This window comes from Diceros bicornis, chromosome 5, assembly GCF_020826845.1.
Source record: "Diceros bicornis minor isolate mBicDic1 chromosome 5, mDicBic1.mat.cur, whole genome shotgun sequence".
NCBI classification, from domain to species: domain Eukaryota; kingdom Metazoa; phylum Chordata; class Mammalia; order Perissodactyla; family Rhinocerotidae; genus Diceros; species Diceros bicornis.
Genome location: NC_080744.1, coordinates 41,416,960 through 41,444,605, shown reverse-complemented (window position 1 = coordinate 41,444,605; position 27,646 = coordinate 41,416,960). Strand labels below are relative to the sequence as shown.

General features: G+C 37.4%; 1 protein-coding gene across 5 annotated transcripts in view; it reads left to right on the top strand.

The window, feature by feature from the left end:
* The window catches only part of FRMD5 (FERM domain containing 5), a 289,647-nt gene that overhangs the window by 18,237 nt on the left and 243,764 nt on the right, over positions 1-27,646 (top strand). The gene's annotated exons all lie outside the window — the stretch shown is intronic.

The window sequence follows — 27,646 nt, the reverse complement described above, 5'->3', positions numbered from 1 at the left end:
ACCATCAGATAGTCTGGAGTAGGCTCATACTCCAGTGCTCTTAGTTCTACATTGTACTATCTTGTCATAACCCTTAAAATTCTAGTATTTATTGGCTCAAGGATGAATTATGATGGAAAGCCTGATCAAGACTTGTTAAAATCATAAATTTTTTTTAAAAGTTTCTTTTTTTATTGCAGTAACATTGGTTTATAACATTGTATAAGTTTCAGGTGTACATCATTATACTTCTATTTCTGCATGGATTACATCATGTTCTCATGTTCACCACCCAAATACTAATTACAATCCATCACCACACACATGTGCCTAATTATCCCTTTCACCCTCCTCCCTCCCCCCTTCACCTCTGGTAACCACCAATCCAATCTCTGTCTCTATGTGTTTGTTGTTATTATCTACTACTTAATGAGTGAGATCATACAGTATTTGACCTTCTCCCTCTGACTTATTTCACTTTGCATAATACCCTCAGTGTCCATCCATGTTGTCACAAATGGCTGGATTTCATTGTTTCTTACGGCTGAGTAGTATTCCATTGTGTATATATACCACATCTTCTTTATCCATTCGTCCCTTGATGGGCGCTTAGGTTGCTTCCAAGTCTTGGCTATTGTGAATAAGCCAAGTATAATGATGTACACTTGCAATGAACACAGGGGTGCATGTACCTTTACAAATTGGTGTTTTCAAGTTCCTTGGATAAATACCCAACAGTGGAATAGCTGCATCATATGGTAGTTCTATCCTTGATTTTTTGAGGAATCTCCATACTGTTTTCCATAGCGGCTGCACCAGTTTGCACTCCCACCAGCAGTGTATGAGAGTTCCCTTCTCTCCACATCCTCTCCAACACATGTTGTTTCCTGTCTTGTTAATTATAGCCATTTTGACGGGTGTGAGGTGATATCTCATTGTAGTTTTGATTTGCATTTCCCTGATAGTTAATGATGTTGAACATCATTTTATGTGTCTGTTGGCCATCTGTATATCTTCTTTGGAGAAATGTCTGTTCAGGTCTTTTGCCCATTTTTTAATTGGGTTGTTTTTTTGTTGTTGAGAGGCATGAGTTCTTTATATATTTTGGAGATTAACCCCTTATCAGATGTATGGTTTGCAAATATCTTCTCCCAATTGTTAGGTTGTCTTTTCGTTTTGTTGATGGTTTCCTTTGCTGTGCAGAAGCTTTTTAGTTTGATGTAGTCCCATTTGTTTATTTTTTCTATTGTTTCTCTTGCCCGGTCAGACATGGTGCTTGAAAATATGTTGGTAAGACCGACATTGAAGAGTGTACTGCCTATGTTTTCTTCTAGAAGTTTCATAGTTTTAGGTCTTACATTCAAGTCTTTAATCCATTTTGAGTTAATTTTTGTGTATGGTGTAAGGTAATGGTCTACTTTCATTTTTTTGCATGTGGCTGTCCAGTTTTGCCAACACCATTTGTTGAAGAGACTTTCCTTTCTCCATTGTGTGTTCTTGGCTCCTTTGTTGAAGATTAGCTGTCCATAGATGTGTGGGTTTATTTCTGGGCTTTCAATTCTATTCCATTGATCTGTGTGTCTGTTTTTGTGCCAGTACCATGCTGTTTTGGTTACTAAAGCTTTGTAGTATATTTTGAAATCCGGGAGTGTGATACTTCCAGCTTTGTTCTTTTTCTCAGGATTCCTTTTGCAATTCAGGGTCTTTTGTTCCACATAAATTTTAGGATTCTTTGTTCTATTTCTGTGAAAAATGTTGGAACTTTGATAGGGATTGCATTGAATCTGTAGATTGCTTTAGGAAGTATGGACATCTTAACTATGTTAATTCTTCCAATCCAAGAGCACTAAATATCTTTCCATTTCTTTGTGTCTTTTTCAGTTTCTTTCAGCAATGTTTTATAGTTTTCAGTGTACAGATCTTTCACCTCTTTGGTTAAGTTTATTCCTAGGTATTTTATTCTTTTTGTTGCAATCGTAAATGGATGGTATTCTTAATTTCTTTTTCTGCTACTTCGTTGTTAGTGTATAAACAACTGATTTTTGTATGTTGATTTTGTATCCTGCAACTTTACCATATTTGTTTATTACTTCTGAAAGTTTTTTGGTGGATTCTTTAGGGTTTTCTATATATAAAATCATGTCATCTGCAAATAGTGACATTTTCACTTCTTCCTTTCCAATTTGGATCCCTTTTATTTCTTTTTCTTGCCTGATTGCTCTGGCTGGGACTTCCAATACTATGTTAATAGGAGTGATGAGAGTGGGCATCCTTGTCTGGTTGCTGTTCTTAGAGGGATAGCTTTCAGTTTTTCACCATTGAGGATGATATTAGCTGTGGGTTTGTCATATATGGCCTTTATTACGTTGAGGTACTTTCCTTCTGTACCCATTTTATTCAGAGTTTTTATCATAAATGGATGCTGTATCTTGTCAAATGCTTTCTCTGCATCTATTGAGATGATCATGTGATTTTTATTCTTCATTTTATTAATGTGGTGTATCACGTTGATTGATTTACGGATGTTGAACCATTCCTGCATACCTGGAATAAATCCCACCTAATCATGGTGTATAATCTTTTTTTTTTTTTTTTTTTTTTGGTGAGGAAGAGCAGCCCTGCACTAACATCCATGCCAATCCTCCTCTTTTTGCTGAGGAAGACGGCCCTGGGCTAACATCGGTGCCCATCTTCCTCCACTTTATATGGGACGCCGCCACAGCATGGCTTACCAAGCAGTGCGTCGGTGCGCGCCCGGGATCCGAACCAGCGAACCCCGGGCCGCCACAGCGGAGCGCGCGCACTTAACCGCTTGTGCCACCGGGCCGGCCCTGGTGTATAATCTTTTTAATGTGTTGTTGTGTACGATTTGCTAGTGTTTTGTTGAGGATTTTGGCATCAATGTTCATCAGTGATATTGGCCTGTAATTTTCTTTTTTTTTGTGTTGTCCTTGTCTGGTTTTGGTATCAGAGTAATGTTAGCTTCGTAGAATGAGTTAGGGAGCTTCCCTCCTTCCTCAATTTTTTGTAAGAGTTTGAGAAGGATAGGTATTAAGTCTTCTTTGAATGTTTGGTAGAATTCACCAGGGAAGCTGTCTGGTCCTGGACTTTTATTTTTTGGGAGGTTTTTGATTACAGTTTCGATCTCCTTACTGGTGATTGGTCTATTCAAATTCTCTATTTCTAAAAAGAAGTTTCTTTTATACTGAAAAATGGTATGTGGAAACTAAGTCATCTTTTATGAGTTAGCTGCACTGACTAAGAAAGTGGGGGTTAACCTTTTCTTTAGGAAACAATTTCTAGTACAAACTTTCTAAAATTACTTGGTTTCTAAGTAGTGTAAAAAATGTGGCACAACTGTCAGAGGTTATAAATGACAACACATTATGGAAAGAGGTGAGGGAACAAGCAGGGATTTGCCATGGGGAAACCGACATTATATTGTTATCATTTTTGACAAATACTGGCAATGGCTCATCAAGGTTGGAAGGGTAAAATTGAATTCACTAGGTGCAATCATAATGATTAGAATAAGTTATATTTTATAAGAAGGATTCAGTTCTGAAATCCCTCTGTTATTGAGGTTTTTCTAGAAATTACTAGAGTGTGAAAGCAGTTTTATATTGACAATTCTGGGATTGGCTGTAGGACTGATGAGTAAGCAGCGCGTGGTTAGATGGAGCAGAATTTTATTAGAATGCCTATGGTGGATTTGAGTAGAAGTTTTATTTAATAATAGTATACTGAAAGGTGCATCATATTAGGACTCAGAAAATTCGAAGTCAAGTCTTGGCTCTGCTGCATACTACCTATGTGACCTTGAATGAGTCGCTTAGCTTCTATGACTTTTTCATGTTTTTTTTTTTCTTTTTTATGAGGAAGATTAGCCCTGAGCTAACATCTGTTGCCAATCCTCCTCTTTTTGCTGAGGAAGATTGGCCCTGAACTAACATCTGTGCCCATCTTCCTCTTTTATGTGTGGGATGCCTGCCACAGCATGGCTTGATGAGTGGTGCATAAGTCCGCGTCTGGGATCTGAATCCATGAACCCCAGGCTGCCAAAGTGGAGCTCGTGAACTTAACCACTAGGCCACCAGGCTGGACCCTCATGGTTTTTTGGGTTTTTTAAAAAAAATCATTTAGAAGAGATGATAATGATATCTGCCCAGCCTACTTCCCAGAGTTGTATGAGGAGAGAAAAAAAAGGGAAAATATATATGAAAGTACATTGTAAATTTTAAAGTATTATTCAGCTATAGTTTTTATTATTAATAATAATCTTTGGAATTGTGATATACAGGTTTTTTAAAAAATAGTTTTTCTTCCTCATCATTGGCCATAATTTATTTGCATTCCTTTTGCCTCTGTCCCATCTCTCTAGTTTTATGGAGAAGTTTTGCTCTGTCCTTAGTCCCCCTCCTCTTCTTTCAAATAGATGACTCTGTCTCACTTCTGTCCTTTAGAAGAGATGACTGTGTTAGTGTTCTCCTAAGGAAAAGATGAGTTGGTTTTTGTTTTGTACAGATATTTAGCTTAACAAGCCTGGCTGAAGTACTAAACCTATAAGCTGCATGTAGGTTTTCTTATTTGGCATTGAATTTCCTTTCCTCATGGTTGCTCAGTTTCTTGTACTACTTACTGCCTTTTTTCTGGGCTCTCTGCTTCCTTAGGTGTGTTTAGCATCTAATATGCCTTTATCTTGGTCAAGCCCATTTGTTGGTCTGTAATAGCGTTTGTGATACCTTATCAGGATATACTTTGTGGACATGAATGGTGGAGTCACATATTTCATCTCTCCTAATACTACTGACAAGAAGAGATTTCATTTGCTGATCCAACTCTTCTGTCTCAGATGGGGTTAAGGGTCTTTGTCAGTCTTCAGAAACTGCAGACGCTGGAAATAACTTCTTTATTCTCTGTTGGTGAAATGAAAGTATCTCCCCTTTTTATTTTATTTTTTCCCCCCAAAGCCCCAGTAGATAGTTGTATGTCATAGCTGCACATCCTTCTAGTTGCTGTATGTGGGACTCAGCCTCAGGATGGACGGAGAAGTGGTGCCTCGATGCACACCCGGGATCCGAACCCGGGCCACCAGCATCGCAGCGCGCGCACTTAACCACCAAGCCACAGGGCCGGCCCAGAAAGTATCTCCCCTTTTTGATATCTAAATCAGATGAGGTTGTCAATTTTATTCTTATTTCCTTTTCTTCCTGAGTAAGAGAGGAAAAATTTTTTTACCTGAGGGTTTACTGAGTCATTGTGAGTGGCCACTGTCTGTCTTATCAAATTCTTTTTATTCATGTTAATTAAAAAAATAAAGTTGTATATTTTAAATATTACTGAGATGAATGGGTATTTTGGAGCAATCATATCTAGAATAAAATACTACTTCATTCTTAGATTTATTTATGCTTTTTTTAGACTTGCTTTCATCATTTGGAGTAATATTTTAAAAATAACAACGTCTCATTTTTTTAAATTGGAGGCTAGTTTTTAAAAAAAGTCACTGAATTTAAAGGAAATAAAAGTACCAGTGTGTTCAAAATTCATTTAGAATTACTAGTGGGTTATGTTATACTTCATTTTAGAAAATATACCATTTGTGTAGTTAAATAAAAATGATTTATGAGATACTATGTTAAAAGGCAGCAGATAGTCATTTAAGGATAACGATGTCATAGGGTCATTTCGTTCTCAGCAATCCTTCATGGAGGAGTGGGGAGACAGAGCCTAGAATGAGGGAGATGAAGGTGCCTGTGCCAGTTGAGTTACTCATGGGAATTCAAAAGTTGGCATAGACTTTATCATTCATATCTAGGGGGAATTCATATCTTGGCCTAGAAAAAACTGATTTCTAAAAATACTACAGGGGCAGCATTCTCAGTGGGCATTATTGTATGCTCCATAGTATATTAAAAACAAAAACAAAAATGCTGGGTCTCTAAATACAGCCTTGCAATTATAACCAAAAGCTCATAATGTTGAATACTAAGTAAACCAGAGAAATTCATAACCAGTAAAATTGGGCAGTTTGAACAGCTTGATCAATGATTTGGCTGTAAATAGAATGACTTCTCTAAAATATCACTTACCAGACTCAGTTACAGTGGGAATTATGATATGGTGATTATATTTTTTAGCAATATATACATTAAATCATATTCTAAAATTGCCACCCTTTTGTGATAACAGTGTATTTTGTATTTAGATGTTTTACACAAAAAGTGTACACTAACATACTTGAAGAAGAGCAGGTTCTTCTGCTTAGTACCGTAGGGCATCTTTGTGGGCTCTTGAAAATGTCTGCTTGTACACATACATCTTGTCACCAGGCTATGAGTGCTGTAGAGTTTTATAGTCATGTGTGTGTGTCTTTTTAAACATAACGACATGCACAGGCTATATCAATTAAAGCATTACCAGCTAGAGTAATATAGGTGTATCTTGAGGCGCAGAATAGATGACTATCTAAAAAAATTGATTATAAATAGAAGTATTTTCAGATGAACTATTTACAAAAATTTATAGCAAATCCTGTTCTTAAATGAAAAATCACATATAAGTTAAAGTAGTACATAACTCAGCCTAGGGTTTTCATGTTATAGTTGTTGTAGGACAGCCAGCTGGATAAGGTAACCCTTTCTGGAATAGCAGACAAAAGCCTGTGGTTTATCTAAGGGCAAAAGCTCCATCAGAAATGGCCGGCAGGGGTCAGAGACACAGAGACACTGCTTTCTTTGCAAGAGGCCCTGGGTCTAGAAATGCCGTTGGGGCCAAAAAGAGAGTAACGGTAAGTCTAAGAACTCTCAACTCTACAGAAAGGGAAAAATCTTGAGAAAATGGAGATTTCTTTCCATGTTCAGAGAGATCTGAAAACATATTTAAAATACTTTTAAGTGAAGAATCAGGTAGTTAAAAAAGGTGGAAAAAGTAAGTTTTGGGAAACCTCTATTTGACAAGAAAACCTCAAAAAGTAATATTTAAAAATCAGAAGGAACACCTTATATGCTAATACTATCTTCTCCCCAGGAATAAAAGGGCATGTAGCTCTATATACAAGACAATATGCAAAAGGCTGAATATTACGTTCTCCCTCTGTGTCTGCTTCAGTAATGGCAGTATTTTTTTTCTATAGCAAAGAGTTTTAGTAGTACTGTTTCTAAATAGGGAAATAGCTAGAGTTACCATATTTTTTTAAATGTATATTCAGATAGTCTAACTGAACTTGATATTATCAGAAATTATATACAAATCACCACCATATTTGTGGTCAAAAAATTCCTCATTTTGTCATTGTGTCATATTGAAGCTCACATATTTTCATGAAGGGTGATGAAGCAAGGGTCCCAGAAATCTGCTGCCATGCAGTGAACTCCTATAAAACCTCACCTAGCAGATCCTGGGGTGGCTTCACATTCCACCTACATTTACTGGGAAGAGATGTGTGCTTGAATAATTCTTTTCAGGATAACTCTGTTCTCAGCAGCTCTTTGCCAGCCGTTCTCTCTCCTTTCAACTCTGTTTTCTTAGGAACTTCACTTCTCTCAACTTCCCCCTTCTACCTGGTGATTGTAGGTCTCAGAGATTTAAAAAGAACAAAATAAAACTTTTCTCCTTAAAACATTTTTTTGGGCATTCAATTTCAAATGAATTGTTTGGTTAAAGGCAAACTTCTTGTAAGGTCTGGAGGAACGGAGGAGAATCTAGGGGATCATTTTATATTTTCCCAATGGAGGACAAAGGATGTAATGTCCTAAAGGATTACATGCAAGGTGAGAATAAAAGGTGGTTAAAGCCTTTCAGGAAGCCAGGAGTAAATGGAGATGAAGAGAGTAAATCCAAGTGTAATACAGGAGCCAGAAAAAAAAGTGTTTTACTAAAAGCATAAGTTTTATACTTACCAGTTTCCATTGAATAAAATTAAGGTTGGCTCATCCAGGGCTTGTGTGTTTTCCATGTGAGTTCTCTGTGGCCAGTGATTGCATGTGAGCACAGGAGAGATCAAATGGAGCAATTTGAAGTAGTAAACGATGGGGAGGAGTAGCCTAGGTGATCCTGAAATGATATTGATCAGGGAATAACAGGGAGAGACGAAACCTTTGAAGTAAAGGAGGCCTGTAGCAGCAGGTGAGTATTATGATGGAATAGCACTTATTTAGTCAGCTTGGTAGAGGAAGAACTAGGACATTAAGATCAGCACCTAGGAGGGAATCAGAAGAGAAAGGGTGGGTAGAGGTGGAATAAACATAAAATCTAGACTATCAAAAATGAAGTATCTTTGGGAAGTTAACTGACTCCAATTCTTTGCATTGTCCCAGCCTCCAAATATAATTGCACCTACAATTTTAACTCTTAACTTCTGTATACATTTAAATTGATTCCTGGATTCTGATTAGGTAGTGAAGATACAGTTTATGTTCACTTTCAGATAGTGGAGCTATTAAAAAAAAAAAGTTTTTACCCCAAATAACCGTTCTTGTCATTACTATTATGGTTTCAGTTGTGTTTGCCACCAAAAATAAAATTGGCTCTAACACAAGAATCAAAGAGGCCTAAAATTCCTTTTAATTTGGCCATGAGCAAGTTTATAGGCAAATGATTCTCTCACTAATCCTTGTGAGGACTTAATCAAATGGGTGATCTTCTATATGTGAAAAGAATTTTAAACTCAGAAAGATCCTCTTACATAGTCTAGTCGGACTTTAAAATTTTAGAGATTTTAAAAAACTATTGATATTAATTGCATTATAAAATTAATTTCCTCTTAATTGGAAAATCACTCAGAGATCATGAGACTAATGTTTAAACAGCTGTATAAACTATGTCATGGTCCATTCTGTTTAGTGTATTTATTCTCTTACTATACAAGATGTGCTTTCTCAATGCGAACAGTTTGATTTATTCTAACAGTTGCCCTACAGTTAAATAAATTATTCCCCCTTTTCAATGAAAGATTGCTTATTTATTGATTGACTGATAATAGAGTTTCTAGTCACTTTTTTAGAAGATTGTTTGTACTGTTAATTAATATTAGCATCAGTGTTTCTTAGAGCAGAGGATAAATAGGATCAATGTTCTGCTTTGTTGAACATGGAATTTCCCTTAGTGACTCTACAACAAATTTGAAGTTCAATTGTGCTAATGAAATGCCTCATTGAAGTACTTAAAATGCCTCAGAGAGAGGGGCCTTGGAATGGACATCATTGTCACCCCACAGATATTTATTGAGTATCTCTTATATGCCAAGCACTAGGCCAAGTACAGAGGATGAAGAAAGAAGACAGTCAAGACCATCAGGAGCCAAGTGTTTGGGGAAAAGAGCATTGTTGCTGTACTCCTCTTCGTGGACCATGGTCAGTAATGCAGATTCTCTTCCCTGCTCAGCATTTTTCTTAATCCAGTGCTCTAGGCAGCCAGTACCAGTTGCTTCGTGGTGAAACCGATTGGCCCTTTTGTCTACTGTTATTATTACATTGAAAAGTCCAATTGGTAAAGACAGATTTCTTAGAAAAAGTTTAATAATTAAGGAGTTAGTTGGATTGAAAGATATTAAATCTGTTATCATTTGCTTTGGTTGGAATGATTCGTTGACTTTCAGAAATATCAACTGAGTTTAGATAAAAACAAACTTCAGTAGACGATTTCTCACTTTGGATAACCCTTAATTTCTAAATAAGCCGTGATAGGAGTCACTGGAAGAAAAGAGAAGTATTTATTTAATCTTCGCATGGGGAGAACTTTCTGAGCATAAAGATGATGGAAGAAATCAAAAAGGAAAAGATCAAAAGAAAGATCATATGAAAATTAAAATTTCTTCATGTCAAAAACATCGAAAACAAAAGCTAAAAGGCAAGCAGGGCCGGCCCAGTGGCTTAGCGGTGAGGTGCCCGTGCTCCGCTGCTGGCGGCCCGGGTTCGGAACCCCGGGCGCACACCGACGCACCGCTTCTCCGGCCATGCTGGGGCCGCGTCCCACATACAGCAACTGGAAGGATGTGCAACTACAACATACAGCTATTTACTGGGGCTTTGGGGAAAAAGAAAGAAAGAAATTAAAAAAAAAACAAAAAACTAAAAGGCAAGCAAAAATTCAGGAGAAAAATTTGCAGCTAATATGGCAAAAGATTAATATCCTTAGTAATAATAATAAAAACTCGCTATATAAACACTAAAAAGGAACCCAGTAACTCAGTGGGGAAAATGCCACAAAACGGACAATTAGGAATTACAAGTGGTTAATAAATGTGAAAAATGTTTACTTCACACTCATTAGCAAAAAACTATAAGTTAAAACGAGATACCAGTTTTTATGATTGAAGTTAGCAAAAATTAAGAAATAATTCTCAATTATGGTAAGAGTACATTGAGTGCAAGTTTAAATTGGTACAGTCTTCTAAAAAGATTGGAAAGCTCACTCCTAGTACTCTCTGCTAAGGAAGTGATTAAAAATACAAGAAAATAATTTTTATACCAAGATGTACATTAGAACATTATTTATAATTAAAAAAAATGAAATTTACATATAAAAATGTAAAAATTTACATATAAAAAACCATTTAATAGTGGTTAAATTATATCATGATAGAATAGTGTATAGTTAATCATGTGTACAAAGACTTAATAATTCAAAAGATACTTTTGTAAAAATTTAAATGTATATTATAATCTGAACTATGTAAAATAATTCATAGAAAAATATTTGAAGATATAATTAATTTCCTGTGGCTGCTGTAGTTACCACACACTTGGTGGCTTAAAACAACAAACATTCGTTATCTCACAGTTCCAGGGGCCAGAATTCCACGATCAGTATCACTGGACTGAAATCAAGGTGTTGGCAAGGCTGTGCTCCCTTAAGGGGCTCTGGGGGAGAATCTGTTCCTTGCCTCTGCCAGCTTCTCCTGGCTGCAGATATTTCTTGGCTTGTGACTGCATCACTCCAATCTCAGCGGCACTGCCTTCTCCTCTTCCGTGTGTAACCTCCCTCTGCCTCTCTTGTATAAGGACACTTGTGATTGCATTTAGGGCCCACTTGCATAATACAGAATAACCTCCTGAATTTAACTTATCTTAATCACATCCATAAAGACCGTTTTCCATATGGGGCAATACTTACAGGTTCCAGGAATTAGACCTGATGTTTTTGGGGGCAGTTATTCAGCTTATTACAGAAAGTAATACATCAAAATTTTAATGATTATCTCTAGGTATTTTGATTATGCAGGATTTTAATTTTATTTCTTATATCCTTCTGTCATCCAGGAAGACTCACAGAAATAATATTAACCCTGTGACCTCTTCAACTGTATCAGATATGATTTAAAACTTTTTGAATTCCTTGATTATCAGGTCACTCTGCTTAGATGTTCAGAAAGACTTTATAAACATTAAAAATATGACTTTTTCTCCCCTCCAGTTTTATGATGGTTATTTAATTTAGAAGTTGTACCCTACCAGGACAGTTGAACAGAACTCCATTTTTGTTTTTCCTCTTGTGGATTGCTTTTAAAAGATTTTTAACCACTAAACTATGTTTAGTAATAATTTTCGCATTTTAATTAATGAAGGACATATAAATTTCAACTAGAATTTCTGATCATTATGAAATAACCAAATACAAAGAAATCTTAATCAATGTAGAATTTCCATTGGGCTCTTTGCAATATTGAAAATACCTCATAGATTATCACCATTATTTCCTTTGCAGGTAGTGGTTTTAAGGGCATTGTTATTCCTAAATGTCCTGAGGACCCTAGGTTGAGAACACCCTTAGAATTTATTTCTTGAAATATTTTTAATGGATGTTTTGTTTCAAGTTTCTCTTCTCTTTTTTTTGTGTGAGCTAACATCCGATGCCAATCCTCCTCTTTCTGTCGAGGAAGACTGGCCCTGGGCTAACATCCGTGTGCCTCTCCCTCAACTTTATACGGGATGCTGCCACAGCACGGCTTGTCGGTGCTCGCCCAGGATCTGAACCTGTGAAACCCGGGCGGTGAAGCAGAGCGCTCACTTAACCGCTATGCTACCGCCCGGCCCCACTATTCTCTTTCTTAGGGAAGTGTAATGTGACTGTTTTCTATAAAATTGATCATTGAATCCAAAATTAAACTTGTAAATTTCTTTATCATCTATAGTAAAACCATCTCTGCTTTTGTCAGGGTCCTTTAATTTTTGGATAGTATTCAGAAGTTCAGTTTTTATATTAGTAACTACCTCAATTTACCTTTCATCTTCAACTCTCTACCTTGCTTCAACTGACTTTTAACTTTAGAAAGAAGCACATGTCCTGTTTCATTTTGATGAACAGATAGCAATGTGGTGAAAATGTGAGATTTAAAGATAGGAAAGCTCAGCTGTGTACTTATAACCGTAGGTACAAATAGAATCTCACCTATTCACTTCTGCTCAAATATGCCAGTACTTGAAGGTATCTTCAGTCATTTCCAGGATCACGCTGGAGTTCGGTGCCCCAGGTTGCTAGAAGGTTGAAATTTTATTCCCATTCAGCTAAAGATTTCTATCACTAATACTGCTACTCTAGCTATTACTATGGCTCTCTGTTGTTCTCTATTCCTTTGAATTCCCCAAGTCCTTTCTTTAAGAAGTAAAGGAAATGAGGAGGAACTTGAATATTAGGTTTGGGACTCCATAAAAATGGTTAGCTTGAGGGGTAGGGAGGTGGATTTCAGTTCTTTAGGTTATTTTGTTTTGTTAAAGGTCAAGGTGGCCCTTGGTAAATCACAGGGCATCTTTCCCAAATACATGTTATATTTTACAGTAGAACTATAACACAGCAGGAAAATTTCCTTCTTCACAGCGAAGGAAACCATCAACAAAACGAGAAGTCAACCTACTGAATGGGAGAAAATATTTGCAAATCATATATCTAATAAGGGATTAATATCCAAAATATATAAAGAACTCATACAACTCAATGGCAAAAAAAAAAATCCAATTTAAAAATGGCCAGAGTGAGGCCAGCCTGGTGGCACCAGCAGTTAAGTGCGCGTGCTCCGCTGTGGTGGCCCGGGGTTCACCAGTTCGGATCCTGGGCGCACATTGACGCACCGCTTGTCAGGCCATGCTGTGGCGGCGTCCTATATAAAGTAGAGGAAGATGGGCATGGATGTTAGCCCAGGGCCAGTCTTCCTCAGCAAAAAAGAGGAGGATTGGCAGATGTTAGCTCAGGGCTGATCTTCCTCACAAAAATAAATAAATGAGTAAGTAAAGTAAGTAAGGCAAGTAAGGCCAGAGGATCTAAATAGATATTTTCCCAAAGAAGGCATACAGAAGGCCAACAGGTACGTGAAAAGATGCTCACCATCACTAATCATCAAAGAAATGCAATCAAAACCACAGTGAGATATCACCTCATACCTGTTTGAATGGTTATCATCAGAAGGACAAGAGATAACAAGTGTTGGCAAGGATGTGAGAAAAGAGAACCCTTGTGCATTGTTGGTGGGAATGTGATTGGTGCAGCCATTCTGTAAAATAGTATGGAAGTTCCTCAAAAAATTAAAAATAGAACTACCATATGATCCAGCAATTCCACTTCTGGGTATTTAGGAGGGCAAAAGGGATAATTCGGCACATGTATGTGGTGATGGGTTGTAATTAGTATTTGGGTGGTGAACATGGTGTAATCTATGCAGAAATAGAAGTATAATGATGTACACCTGCAATTTATACAATGTTATAAACCAATGTTCCTGCAATAAACAAAAAATTAAAAAGAAAAAAAAAAGAAACTAATGGAAGCCAACCAACTCCAAAAAAAAAAAAAAGAAAATGAAAACACTAACTTGAAAAGATATATACACCCCCATGTCCATTGCAGGATTATTTACAATAGCCAAGATATGGAAACAACTTAAGTATCTATCGATGAGTGAATGAATAAGGAAAACACACACACACACACCGGAATATTATTCAGCCATAAAAAAGAATGAAATCATGCCATTTGCAAAAACATGGATGGACCTTGAGGGTCTGAAATAAGTCAGATAGACAAAGACAAATACTGTATGATCTCACTTATATGTGGAGTCTTAAAAGAAAAAACAACCCAAGCTCATAGACGCAGAGAGCAGATTGGTGGTTACTAGATGGCGGGGGTGGGTGAAATGGGTGAAGGGAGTCAAAAGGTACAAACTTTCAGTTATAAAAGAAAGAAAGCTTGGGGATCTAATGTACAGCATGGTGACTATAGTTAATAATAATGTACAGTAGTCCCCCCTTATCCACAGGGGATGTGTTTCAAGACACCCAGTGGATGCCTGAAACTGCAGATACTACCAAACTCTATATATACTATGTTTTTTCCTGTACATACATACCTATGATAAAGTTTAATTTATAAATTAGTAAGAGATTAATGACAATAGCTAATAATAAAATAGAACAATTATAACTATATAGTGTACTAAAGGTTACCATAGATCTTAGCAACCTCAGCATACGATTTTTTTTCTTCTTAAGTTGAGAACTTGCACCTTTTCACTTTAAGGAAGCACTTTACGCTTCTCTTTGGCATATCCAAATTGCCAGCCTCACTACTCTTGCGCTTTTGGTCGTTATTAAGTAAAATAAGGGTTATTTGAACATAAGCACTGTGATACTGTGACACTTGATATGATAACCTACAGGGCTGCTAATGACTAATGGGTGGGTAGTGTATACAGCGTGGATACACTGGACAAAGGGATGATTCACATACTGGATAGAATGGAGCAGAATGATGTGAGATTTCATCATGCCACTCAGAACAGTGTGCGATTTAAAACTCATTAATTGTTTATTTCTGGAATTTTCCATTCAATAGTTTCAGACTGCAGTCAGATAACTGAAACCATGGCAAGTGAAACCAAGGATAAGGGGAAACTACTATTTGCATATTTGAAAGTTGCTAGGAGAGTAAATCTTAAAAGTTCTCAACATAAGAAAAAGAATTTGTTACTGTATGATGACAGGTGTTAAATGGAGTTATTATGGTGATCATTCCGCAATATATACAAATAGCGAATCATGTTATACACCTGAAACTAATATAATGTTGTATGTTAATTATATCTCAGGAAAAAAGAAAATTTCCTGCCTCAACTTAGTATGACTTAGTTTCCTTAGTATAAATATAGACTGATTGCCTGGAAATTGTATTATTTTTAACTTTTTTTTGGCTGAGGAAGACTCACCCTGAGCTAACATCTGTCGCCAATCTTCCTCTATTTTGTATCTGGGTTGCCACCACAGCATGGCCGCCGATAAGTAGTGTAGGTCTGCACTCGGGAACCGAACCTTGGGCTGCCAAAGCAGAGCGTGCCCAACTTAACCACTAGGCCATGGGGCTGGCCTCTATTTTTAACTCTTAATTTCAGTTAATTGTGATCAATGCCTCTGACTGGAATCCACGTATTTGGACAAGATGCTTGCAAAGTGACCACAAAATAATAGAGTTAAGCAAATCTATAATTTTGAAAATCTCAGAAAGCTTTACAACAAGAGCTAAGACTTGGCAAGGATGCTTATTTTCAGTATAAGAGAGAAGTGGAGGTATAGATGTCAGCCTTTACACCCAAACTGTATCAGTGGAGTTGAGGTTAGAATTCTACGTTTCACAGAGAAGTGTTATGGTTTTTTTTCTGAACCAGTATTTCTTCTACATATTGAAACATGTATGTTAATTATACCTTTTTTAATACTCAGAGGTTGAATGGACTGTAACAGCCTTTGCTCATATTGAGAGTCATGAACATAGGTTTGGAGAAGGATTTTTCTCCTCTAGGGTGAATTATCATAGGATGAAAGCTGGCCACACTGTTGGAGTGGCTGTTGATTTACGAGAGCAGGTGCCACTAAAGTAGCATTCTGCTTTTTATTGCATTGTACTATGCTGCTACTGCTAGGCAAAGGAGAAGCGAAAATATACATACATATTTCCTGAATTTTTTCCTTGAAGAATTTTTCTTATAATTTTCTTGTGACGTTGGCAGGGGTAAATAAGGCTAACTTTATTTTTACAAATGTACCTAAAGGGGATACTTGAAGAAAAATTAAATATATATATATGAGCATATATCAGTTTTTAAAATAGAATAAAATGTTTTATGCTAGAGAGAATACCCTGTTTTCTTTATATTGTCCTAAGATTCCTACCATTTAAGCTCCCAGAAGGTAGAGTATAACTATTTTGATAAATTTTTATGTTTCAGCAGGTTGCTATAGGTGACAACCCAAATATCCATCAACTGGTGAGTGGATAAACAAACCCATAGTATATGGATTTGTTATAGTACATTCATAAAATGGAATAGTACTCAGTAATAAAAAGGAGCAAACCATTGATATATACAACAACATGGGTGACTCTCAAGTGCATTATGCTAAGTGAAAGAAGCCAGACACAAAAGGGTTACATATTGTATAATTCCATTATATGACATTCTAGAAAAAGCAAAAATATAGGGACAAAAATCACATCAATGGTTTCTAGGGATTGAGGATGGGGAGAAGGGATTGAGGATGGGGAGAAGGAATTGACTACAAAAAGACACAAGACAACGTTTTTAGGTGGTAGAAACATCCGATATCTTAATTGTGGTAGTGGTTATATGACTGTAACATTTGTCAAAATACATTACTTAAAAAGGGTGTATTTTACTTTTTGTAAATTGTGCTCCATTAAATCTGACCCCCCAAAAAGTTATGGTATACCGAGTGGGTCTTCAACAAATATTAATTTGCTGGAATTAGATTAATAATATCTGCTACCTGCTAGCCACTAGGCCAGTGTATCCAAGTTCTTAGTTGTAAGCATCAGAAACTGATTCTGGCTGATTTTAACAGAAGAGAAATTTATTGAAAGGACATTGGGTAGCTGAGAAAATTTATAGGAAGTGTACAGAAGCAGGCTTGAAAAATGGACAATAGCAAGGCAGGCTAGGGAGCACCCCGATCCCAGAATAACGCTATAGAGATTGTCTGGAGAGGACACTGCTGCCTCTGCCTCTCAACTCTGGGTGCCACAGCTTGCCCCACTGTCAGCAAGGGTACTGGAAACTAGGGACCAATGTCACGTTGCTGCCACTTCTGCACTTGTGCACTTGATATTGGTGCTGCAACTGTCTTACCTGCCTGCGTTTACCACCAGAATGTATTCTTGGTCTCTGCTTCTTCACTAGCACAGCTTCAGAGTCTAGGTCCAAACAGGACTGTCTGTTTGGCCAAGTCCAAGTCATATCTCTATCTTAGCTGCAAGGGAGCCTGGGAAAGTGAATGTCTGATATTTTTGGTTTCTATAGTTTCTCTGACAAGACTCATCAAGTATAGAAGGCAGTTCACATGCTGGGCAGAAAAGTCCATTATATCTATGTATCCACCAAAATATGAACAAAGTTTTAAAATTTACTTTCTTTAGCCCTTATTCTGCTAATGAATAAGCTAGCCTTCTGTTAATTTTTATTATTGTATGATTCTGTTTATGAGTATGTTGCAGTCTAGTTTTATATATGATCTCTGACATTTAGGCTGATTTTTAAGAGACTTTCTTGTTTTTTTTTTAGGGCAGTTTTAGGTTTACAGCAAAATTAAGAGGAAGGTAGAGAGATTTCCTATATATATGCATAGCTGTCTCCATTATTTAGGCTGATTTTGATTTGAAGAATAGTTCTGAATCTGCAAAGAATGACCAATAATATGTGCTTTGAACATGGTAAGTAGTCAATAGATGTTAGTAAACAAATCCATAAAAGTTAGAATAAGTATGTTTTTCTTATTAAAAATGTGCTTAAAATACAAAAATAAACAGTACACTAAAAAAATATACCGTGATCAAGTAGGGGAATCTCAGGCCAGGTTATCATGGGGTAATGCATTAGTAGACTATCATATCAAAAGGTCAAATGTGAAAAATCTTGGGCTTGCCTTCTCGGAATCAGCTGAGCTGACCACATGCACTAGTGAGTAAGGACGTTCAGGGAAAGCAAAGAAATGAGAGGGTAGACATTATTTGGAAGGAAGTGAGGCTGCAGAAATGAAAGGTGAGGAGGATAGTGAGAAGCAGGAAAGAGAGAAGCCTCTTGTCTTTTAGTTTGTCTTTGTTCCATTTGTCTTGCTTTTCTAAGAGGCGGTGCAGAGGTTAAGGAGCAGCATAAAATGGAACGCAGATTTGAAAGACTTCCTCTTGCTAAAAGAAAGGCAGAGATGGAGAATGTGGGGTTAAAAATGGATGGATGATGTCTATCGACATTTAATTTGGCTTGTATGGAATGAAGTGGAGGCACTTGACTAGGCAGCATTCAAGGCCTCTAATCAGCTGTACTCTCCCCATGCAGCAAGAGAAGCAGCCTTGTTAAATGTCAGCACAGCAGAGAGAGGAGAGGGAGAAAAACAGCCGCTTTTTTTTATTGATGTTTTATTGGTTTTTAACATTGTGAAATTTTGGGTTGTACATTTTTGTTTGTCCATCACCATATGTATGACTCCCTTCACCCCTTGTGCCCATCCCCCTACCCCCACTGCCCCTGGTAACCACAGTACAGTTTTCTCTGTCGATGTGTTGGTTTATATTCCACTTATGAGTGAGATCATACAGTGTTTGTCTTTCTCTTTCTGGCTTAGTTCTCTTAACATAATGTGCTCCAAGCCCATCCATGTTGTTGCAAATGGGATGATTTTGTCTTTTTTTATGGCTAAGTAGTATTCCATTGTATATGTGTATATATATATATACCACATTTTCTTAATCCAATCATCAGTCAAGGGACGCTTAGGTTGCTTCCACTTCTTGGCTATGGTGAATAATGCTGCAATGAACATAGGGGTGCATAAGCCTCTTTGGATTGTTGATTTCAGGTTCGTTGGATAGATTCCCCGTAGTGGGATGGCTGGGTCATAGGGCATCTCTATTTTTAATTCTTTGAGGAATCTCCATACCGTTTTCCATAGAGGCTGCACCAATTTGCATTCCCACCAGCTGTGTATGAGGGTTCCTGTTTCTCCACATCCTCTCCAACACTTGTTGTTTTGTGTCTTGGTGATTATAGCCATTCTAACGGGCGTGAGGTGATATCTTAGTGTTGTTTTGATTTGCATTTCCCTGATGATTAGTGATGTTGAACATCTTTTAGTGTGCCTATTGGCCATCTGTATATCTTCTTTGGAGAAGTGTCTGTTCATTTCCTCTGCCCATTTTTTGATTGGGTTGTTTGTTTTTTTGTTGTTCAGTTGTATGAGTTCTTTATATATTATGGAGATCAACCCCTTGTCAGATGTATGTTTTGCAAATATTCTCTCCCAGCAAACAGCCGCTTTTTACCCTTACCTGAGACCCTGCAGAAGTTGTTATTCACTGGATGTTCCCTTTCTTCTCCTTCAGATCCTTAAAGAATGAACACTTGGGTGTTTCACTTTATGCAGGTTTAGTTAGCAATCTGATTATCAAATGGTATTAACATCCACACGCTCTGAAGCCAAGTTCTCAGCAGCTCAGTGTTGGATAGTCGTGTGAGGACAATCAATAAGTCATAGGACTCCAGAGCAGTTACCAAATGGATATAAGAGGTAGGGAAGTTTGATAAGAAGTGATCAAAAGAAATGATGTAATGAATCTGTTAAAGCTAAAGAAGTGCATCATGACCACAATCATTTATTCACTCAGTCATTCAAAAAGTATTTATTTGAGTGCCCACCCACTCTGTTCCAGGCACTAGTCACTTACAGAGGGTACAACAGAGAAGGAAGACAGGCCTACTCCCTGCCCTTGAGGAGTTCACAGTCTGCTGGGAAGTAGACTCATTGAGCACAATCAAGAAATGCAATGCACACGTTTAACACTTTCCCAACATCCTGAGAGAGTCAAGCATAATGTAAGCTCTGAAGATGGGGAGTTGTGAGGAACACAGGAGTTTTAACACAAACAGAACATCAGATTTTTAGCCTGGAGGCAGGAAAAAAACATGGCTTTAGAGAAAATAATGGAAGTCCAAAATTGGCAAACTATGATAAAAGAAAGCTAGCAGAGAGAGGAAATTCAGTATTAGACAATGAAATGTAAATATAAAGACAAAGAGAGTCAGATGTAAAAAAGAAGTTAAAATACTAGAAAAATCTAGAAGTTAAAATACAAAAAATATTGATATTTGTGAAGAAATTTCTAATCATAACATCTGAGGAAAATTTAAGTATAAGTATTTGAAAGCAAAATTACAGGTTAAGCTACATAAGTGAGAAAAAACAAAGCCTGGGTGTTGGATGAAAAAATTAAGTCTCAGTAAGGATAAGTCACTTTCTCAGAATCACAGAGCCAGTGATGGTGCTGAGGATTAGATCCTAGGTCAGTGTATTTTCAGAACCGAAACTCTTATCCATTATATTTACTGCCCCATTATATCAAAGAGAGGTATAATTCTCTGCAGTTATTAAAAAAATTCTTGGAAATCTTGTTTCTTTTCTAAGTGATGTATTTGTTGTTACTTTCATGATAGTGGTCCAGTTGATGCTTTGCACCTTATTGATGTTTTTCCAGATATGACTATCAGTTGGCAGTTTCTGAGGCTTTACCTTACTGCTCACTTTCTAAATGTTTCTTAAACGTCCCAGGTATATCAGCAGTACTTTGTTTACCAGCATTTGCCTTTTAAAAAATAACAGCTTTGGGCTGGCCCGGTGGCATACCGGTTAAGTTTGGTGCTCCGCTTCAGTGGCCTGGGGTTCGCAGGTTCAGATCCCAGAAGCAGACAATGCACAGCTTGTCAAGCCCTGCTGTGGCGGCATCCCACATAAAGTAGAGGAAGATGGGTGCACATGTTAGCCCAGGGCCAATCTTCCTTAGCAAAAAGAGGAGAATTGGCAACGGATGTTAGCTCAGGGCTAATCTTCCTCACACACACACACACAAAAGCTTTATTGAGATATAATTTACTTACCATACAATTCACCCTTTTAAAGACTACAGTTCACTGGTTTTTAGAATATTCACAAAGTTGTGCAACTGTTACCACTCCATATTTTCATTTTCACCACCCCAAAAAGAAACCCTTCACCTACTAGCAGTCATTCTCCATTCCCTCCGACCACCAGCTCCTGGCAACCACTAATCTACTTTCTATTTCTAGGAGTTTGCCTGTTTTGGACATTTCATATAAATGTAATCGTGTAGTCTGTGGCCTTTTGTGAATGACTTCTTTCACTAGCATAATTTTTCCAAAGTTCACCCATGTTGTAGCATGTATCAGTATGTCATTCCTTTTTTTAAAAAATTGTGGTAAAACATACATGATATAAAATTTACCATCTTAACAATTTTTAAGTATACAGTTCTGTGGCCTTAAGTACATTCACAGTGTTGTGCTTCATTCCTTTTTATTGCTGAATAATATTCCGTTGTATGGATATACCACATTTTGTTCACCCACTCATCATCTGATGAACACTGGATTATTTCTACATTTTGGCTATTATGAATAATTCTGCTGTTAACATTCATGAACCAACATTTATTTTTAATTTGAAATACCTCAATTATGATGAGGAATAAAGAACTTTGGACTTGTATTGTAAGTGCATCTCTTAGGCTAATGAGGTGATGTTAACGTGTTCCTCGGCAATCACCTGCTTCTTTTGGTCAATGAGCAGGTGGTCTTATCCCCATTTTCGAGATGAGGAGTCTATATGTAGCTCAAAGTACTGTTGTGAAAAGTAAATGAATACGTAACAGTTAAGACCAATGAAAGTTACATGATCTCTTCACATGACAGGTATTGAGAATAGGAGTCGGCTTTCAGAGGGGAAGGAGAGAAAGCAAGGATGCTTGGGCAGCTGTAGATTGAAATTTAAAGTTAATCTTTTGGGCTTCACCCTGTTTCCTTCCTCCTCCTGTTGGCATCTGTTCTCTCATTGCAAGGCTTTCTTGTCACCCCATTATAGCAGTTCCACTTGTTCCTCCTCTTCCTCAGTTTCCCTCAAAGTTATCCCCTTAGTATGATTAATTATCAGCTTGTTTTGTACCACCTAAGTGACCAATAAACCTCTGTTGCTTAGTTTGTTTGCTTTTTTGCTGGCAGGAGGGGTGTGTGTGTTTGTATGTTAACCCAAATGAATCTGTAAATGGTGGAATGCCTAGTAATTTAAGGGAGAAGTTTTGAGGCAGGACAGGCATTTCTTAATTCATGCTATTCAACCTATTGCAACTATTTATTTAAAAAAAAAAAAAAACAGAAACGGTTGAAGTAGGAAAGGAAGAGAGGGGAGTCTGAGGTTCTTATGAGAGCCTTCTTCCTTTAAGGAAGTGTCTCTACCTAAAAATCCCAGGAAGGAATGGCAGAACATAAGGCTTGTAAAGGTGGTAGACAGTTAGTAGAAAAGCAGAGAAAGAAGTCTCTCAGCTGAGCCCCATTTCTGGAAGAAATACTCATTTTAGTGGAGAGAGTGTAGAAGGAGCGGGAGGTATGGTGAAGTAGAGGGCAGTTTTGGAGCTTTGGACATCTATATAGAAGCAGACAGAGCTAGATGAAGTCTGATCTATGACGGAGGGAGAAGTTGGTCACTCTATGCCATCCCACTGCGTTCCTGGAAATTACCAATGGTAGTAATTTATACAATGACTTATTGTTTGTTTAATTACCATGTATCACAACAATGATTATGCACTGTCAAATTATTGTGTTTTATTTTATTAGAAAACTGTACATAACCTTCCTAGTTAGGCACATTGCTCAATTTCTCTCAATAGAAAACGTTACTGGTGGGGGAGAGTATTGATAGGCAGGCGAGACTTTCTGACACTCTTTAAATCACAGCATTCTTTTCAGCAATCATTTAATGAAGCAATGTGCTAGGCCCTGGAGGTACTACAGTGAAAGCCAAGGTCCCAACCTAAAGAGGCTTGTGATTTGGTGGGTGAATGTCAAAGAACCATAATAAACTGTGCCAAGTGCTCAGAGATGTAGGCAGGACACTTTGGGAACACTTGGCTCAGGATGAGAGTGGTCAAGGGAGGCTTTCTAGAGAAAGTAACATTTGAACTCTCTTGAATGGTAAGAGCTGGTTGGGCACAGAAATTGTGGGAACTGAGGGACATTACAGGTAGAAGGGACAGCATGAGGACAAATAGAGTCTTCTCTGCCTTCATTTATTGCTAACTCAGGGAGGGACCAATAAGCATCCATGAGATGGGAAAGGACATATAAAACAATACACTTGATCCTGCTGACAAAGAGCACATGGTTCATTTACTGGAGATGCATTTATTCTTTTGTGCCACCGGGGTGTCATTTAGCGAATTACCTGCCTCTTCCATTGTGCAGTATGGTACACTAGTGGCTTGATAAAATTAATGCACCCCCAACAAGTGAGCAATTTACTTTCTTCTTATAAAATCAGGGCAAGTTGCAATGTGTTCTTTTAGCTGGTGATATAGGTTTAAAAAATTTTTTTATAAAACAAAAATCTAAAAGGAATTTTATGGACAAGGAATCTTCAGATAAAATGCTTAGATATCCTAGATGTCATCATAAAAATATAGTTAATTGGTGATGATGGGCTTAATGCTTAAAATTAGCTTGAAAAGCTCCATTCAAACCTAAATGTCTAACAATAAGGGATTGGTTGAATAAATCATGGTATATAATCGGGTACCATTCAGCTTTAAACATGGTTATAGAAGCATGTTATGACATAGAAAGATGCTCACCATGTTGTTAAATGTCAAAGAATAGTCTACAAAACGATTAGTGAATAACATGTTTTCACTTTTGCTAAAATGTATATTAACTGATAAGCTGCAGGCCTCAGTAGCCGGGGAGAATAAAATAAGTCCTATTTATATTCTCCAAATGATAATAAGTCATCCTGCCCCTTGCTTCTCAACCTGCCTGATTCCTGTCCCCAGTTATTTCTGAGACACCTAAATGTCAGCAATGGCCACCATGAAGTGCCAGCCATGTTATTTGTCTTTGGCTCACCCTAGTTGATAGATGCTACCCTCGATGAGCCTCACTGAAGCTACTGCTGAGAAGCTCAGGGCTTTGACAGGGAAGCAGCCTCTATCAACATGAGGTAATCAAAGCTCTTAATTTTGGGGTGACAGAGAGATGCTGGGTTCTGTTCAGAGGCGGGGAAAAAATGACTTCCTTCTCGGATATGGGCTGTGCTTTGTTGCCTGGGCCTTCAAGCAAGCACAGAGTTCACAGATGCACTCAAGATTTCAAGCAATTCCTCTAACTGCTGGTCTTCATCCTTTAGCCACAAGGGATGAAACTTGGCAAGTCAAAGCGGAAGTTACCATGCTCCCCAATCCAACCTGATGCTTCTCCTGTTTTCGCTCTCTGGATGAATGGCACCATCATCTGCCTCCTTGCTCAAGCCGGAAACCTGAGAGGCATGCCAGACTCCTCCCGTTCCTTCACATTTAGCCTCCAAGTCCTCTTCATTCTTCTGTCTTGCTATCTTGGAAATCTGTTCATTCTTTTTGTCTCCACTGCCTCTCAGAATTCAGACCTTCGTTTCTCATGTGGATTACATCAATAGCCTCTGAATCATTCCTGAAGCTACCAGCTTTTCTTCCCCTCTGATATAGCCTCCACACTCCTTAAGCGTGGAATACAAAGCCCTTTATGCTCTAGCCCTGGTACATCTCCACCCTTTCACCTGCCACTCAGTCATCCTCACAGATACCTTATTTGATGTTTCTACTCTCCCAGACATCTGTGCCTTTTTTTCCCCTTGTGGCAAAATATACACAATATAAAATTTACCATTTTAAAAAATTGAGATATATATTAAGCCAGCCCTGATGGCCTAGTAGTTCAAGTTCGGTGCATTCGACTCTGACGGCCTGTGTTCAGTTCCCAGGCATGGAACCACACTACTCATCTGTCAGTAGCCATGCTGTGGTGGCGGCTCACGTAGAAGAACTAGAAGGACTTACGACTAGAATATACAACTATGGACTGGGACTTTGGGGAGAGAAAAGAAAAAAAGGAGAATATTGGCATCAGATGTTAGCTCAGGGCAAATCTTTCCCAGCAAAAAAAACCCCTGATATAATTGACATATAACATTATATTTCAGGTGTACAATATACTGACTCAATATTTGTGTATATTGTGAAATGAACACCACAGTAAGTCTAGTTAACATCTATCATTATACATAGCTACAAAATTTTTTTTTCTTGTGATGAGAACTTTTAAGATCTACTCTCTTAGTAACTTTCAAACATACAATACAGTATTATTAACTATAGTCACCATGCTGACATTACATCTCCATGACTTATTTATTTTATAAAAAATTTCCCATTTTAAATGTACAATTCAGTGGCATTAAGTACATTAACAATGTTGTGTAACCATCACCGCTGTCTATTTCCAGAACTTTTTCATCATTCCAAACAGAACATCTGTGTCTTTTTATATGCTGCTTCCTCTGAATAAAATGCCCTATCCCCCCGCTGCCACTCCTGTTCCTTCTAAGGATCTTTGCACACTTGATTCTTATGCTACCTTGTCTGAGAAACTTTCCCTAGTTCTTTCAGACTTCAGTTAGGTGCTTGTTTTTTTTGTCCTTCTATGCCACTCTGGACAAAGTCCTATCATGACACGTCCACGATATTATGATTGTGGGTTTATGTGGGTCTCTTGTCCACTAGACTTTTAGGTCTTTGAATGAAGAATCTGACTGAGTCTTTTATCTCTGCATCCTTAGCATCTAGCACTGTGCCTGCTGTGAATAAGTGATTGGGCTCAGCTTCCTATCAGCTATGCAAATTAGCACTTGCTCACATGCTAGCATTGAATGAAAGTCAGGTAGCAGGTCTGAAAGAAATTTCATAAATATAGGCTCTTTCCCCTTTCCATTACGTATTCATGGAAATTTGTCTTTGAGGGTTCCTTTGAGGATGTAATTTCTCAGGCAGTTGCACATAGTCTCCTATCTTTATGATTTTAGTGAGTGATAGGTTGAGTTAGGAGTGTACAGTAACTGGGTGAGGGGGCCTAGCGTTAGTGAGAGTGAAAATTTCACAAAATGCTGAGAGTATGTGTGGTCTTAAATATACACAATAGTGAGTTTCCAAGACTGCTGTGTTAGATTATGAGGTAAAAAAGAAAGAAGGAAATGGAAGTCATATTATTTTGATGCTATTGAATGGAAAAATCAGTGAAAAGACACTGGAATGAGTTGAGATACTAGGCAGGGCTTAAGGGCACAGCAATTTTTTTTCCCCTTCTGTTCACATTTTTTCCCCCGAAAACAGGAAAATAGGTGGGAACAATTCTTAAAAGACAGAGCTGCTGCTAAGTCTGTTTTGAAGCCCCTAACTTCTCACAGTAGTAGTTCAATGTTTCACTTCTGGTGACACCTCGTGCTGATGTGAGATGCTGAATTTGTCAAAAAGGGTATGGGACAGAGGCTCTAAAATTCGTGGAATAAAAATTAGATATATGGATCTGTCATCTGTGAACTTTTATTTCACATCCTTTTGCCTTAAATTGAGTGAAGTAAAATCCTAAGCACACTGTTTAAAATCCTGTTCAGCCAGCTACTCAACTAGAAAGGTCAATCTTCATCACTCCATTTACACTGAACAAACATATTTGTGGCAGCGAGAGAAGAGATCTGAATCAAGAAAAAAACGTAGTCCAGTAAAGTGATTCAGTGGTCTAATCATTCATATGACTTGAACATAATTTGAAGCGTCCTTGAAGTTTCTTTTTTTACAGGCTTGAAATCAGAAATTTGTAATTGACACAACATGAGTCATGCAGATCTGATTGAAATTCCTGCATTTTCTGTTTCTTTCAACTCCTAGATTCTACTCTTTCATTTTCTTTCCGGTTTGGAGGCTAGTGAAGAACGGAAGTGAGAATAATTTAAAGTAAAATTAGATTGTACATTTGCATGTTGTAGTGCTAGTGGTATTTCGGATTTACAATTTATGGTATAAATGACTTAGTAGTAGTTGTTTTTTGCACAACATATTTAGAAATTTCTATTTCAACACATTGAAAAAGTAGTAGCTTTGCAGTGTGATTTACCTGCTTAGAATTTTTTTTTTCCTTTATAAATTGTTTATTTTTTTGTGTCTGTGGTACTGTCAACTATGCTTTTCTAATTCTTGTATACATTTATCTTTTCATATTTCCATAATCAAACATACCAAGTTTTGCTTTCTCTAAAGGCCCATATTTTGGAGTATATTTATTCTTTTGACAATATACCTTTTTTTTTTTAAATTTTTTATTTATTGCAGTAACATTGGTTTATAACATTGTATAAATTTCAGGTGTACATCATTATACTTCTATTTCTGCCATAGTACCTGCTTAGAATTTTTTAAGTCATTGCTGTTACTTAGACTTTTTTTTAATTCTAACTAAATATTTGTAAAACAACTTGATGGTCATTTTAAAAATGCCTGGCTCTAAGATTTTAGCCTAATTCATCCACTGGTAATTTAGGGTCACATTGTGCCTTGGTGTAACTGAATGTCTTTTTGCTCCCATATGAAGTCATTTATTTATTTATTTATTTGTTTGTTTGTTTGTTTGTGAGAAGATCAGCCCTGAGCTAACATCCATGCCAATCCTCCTCCTCTTGCTGAGGAAGACCGGCTCTGAGCCAACATTCACTGCCAATCCCCCTCCCTTTTTTTTTTTTTTTTCCCT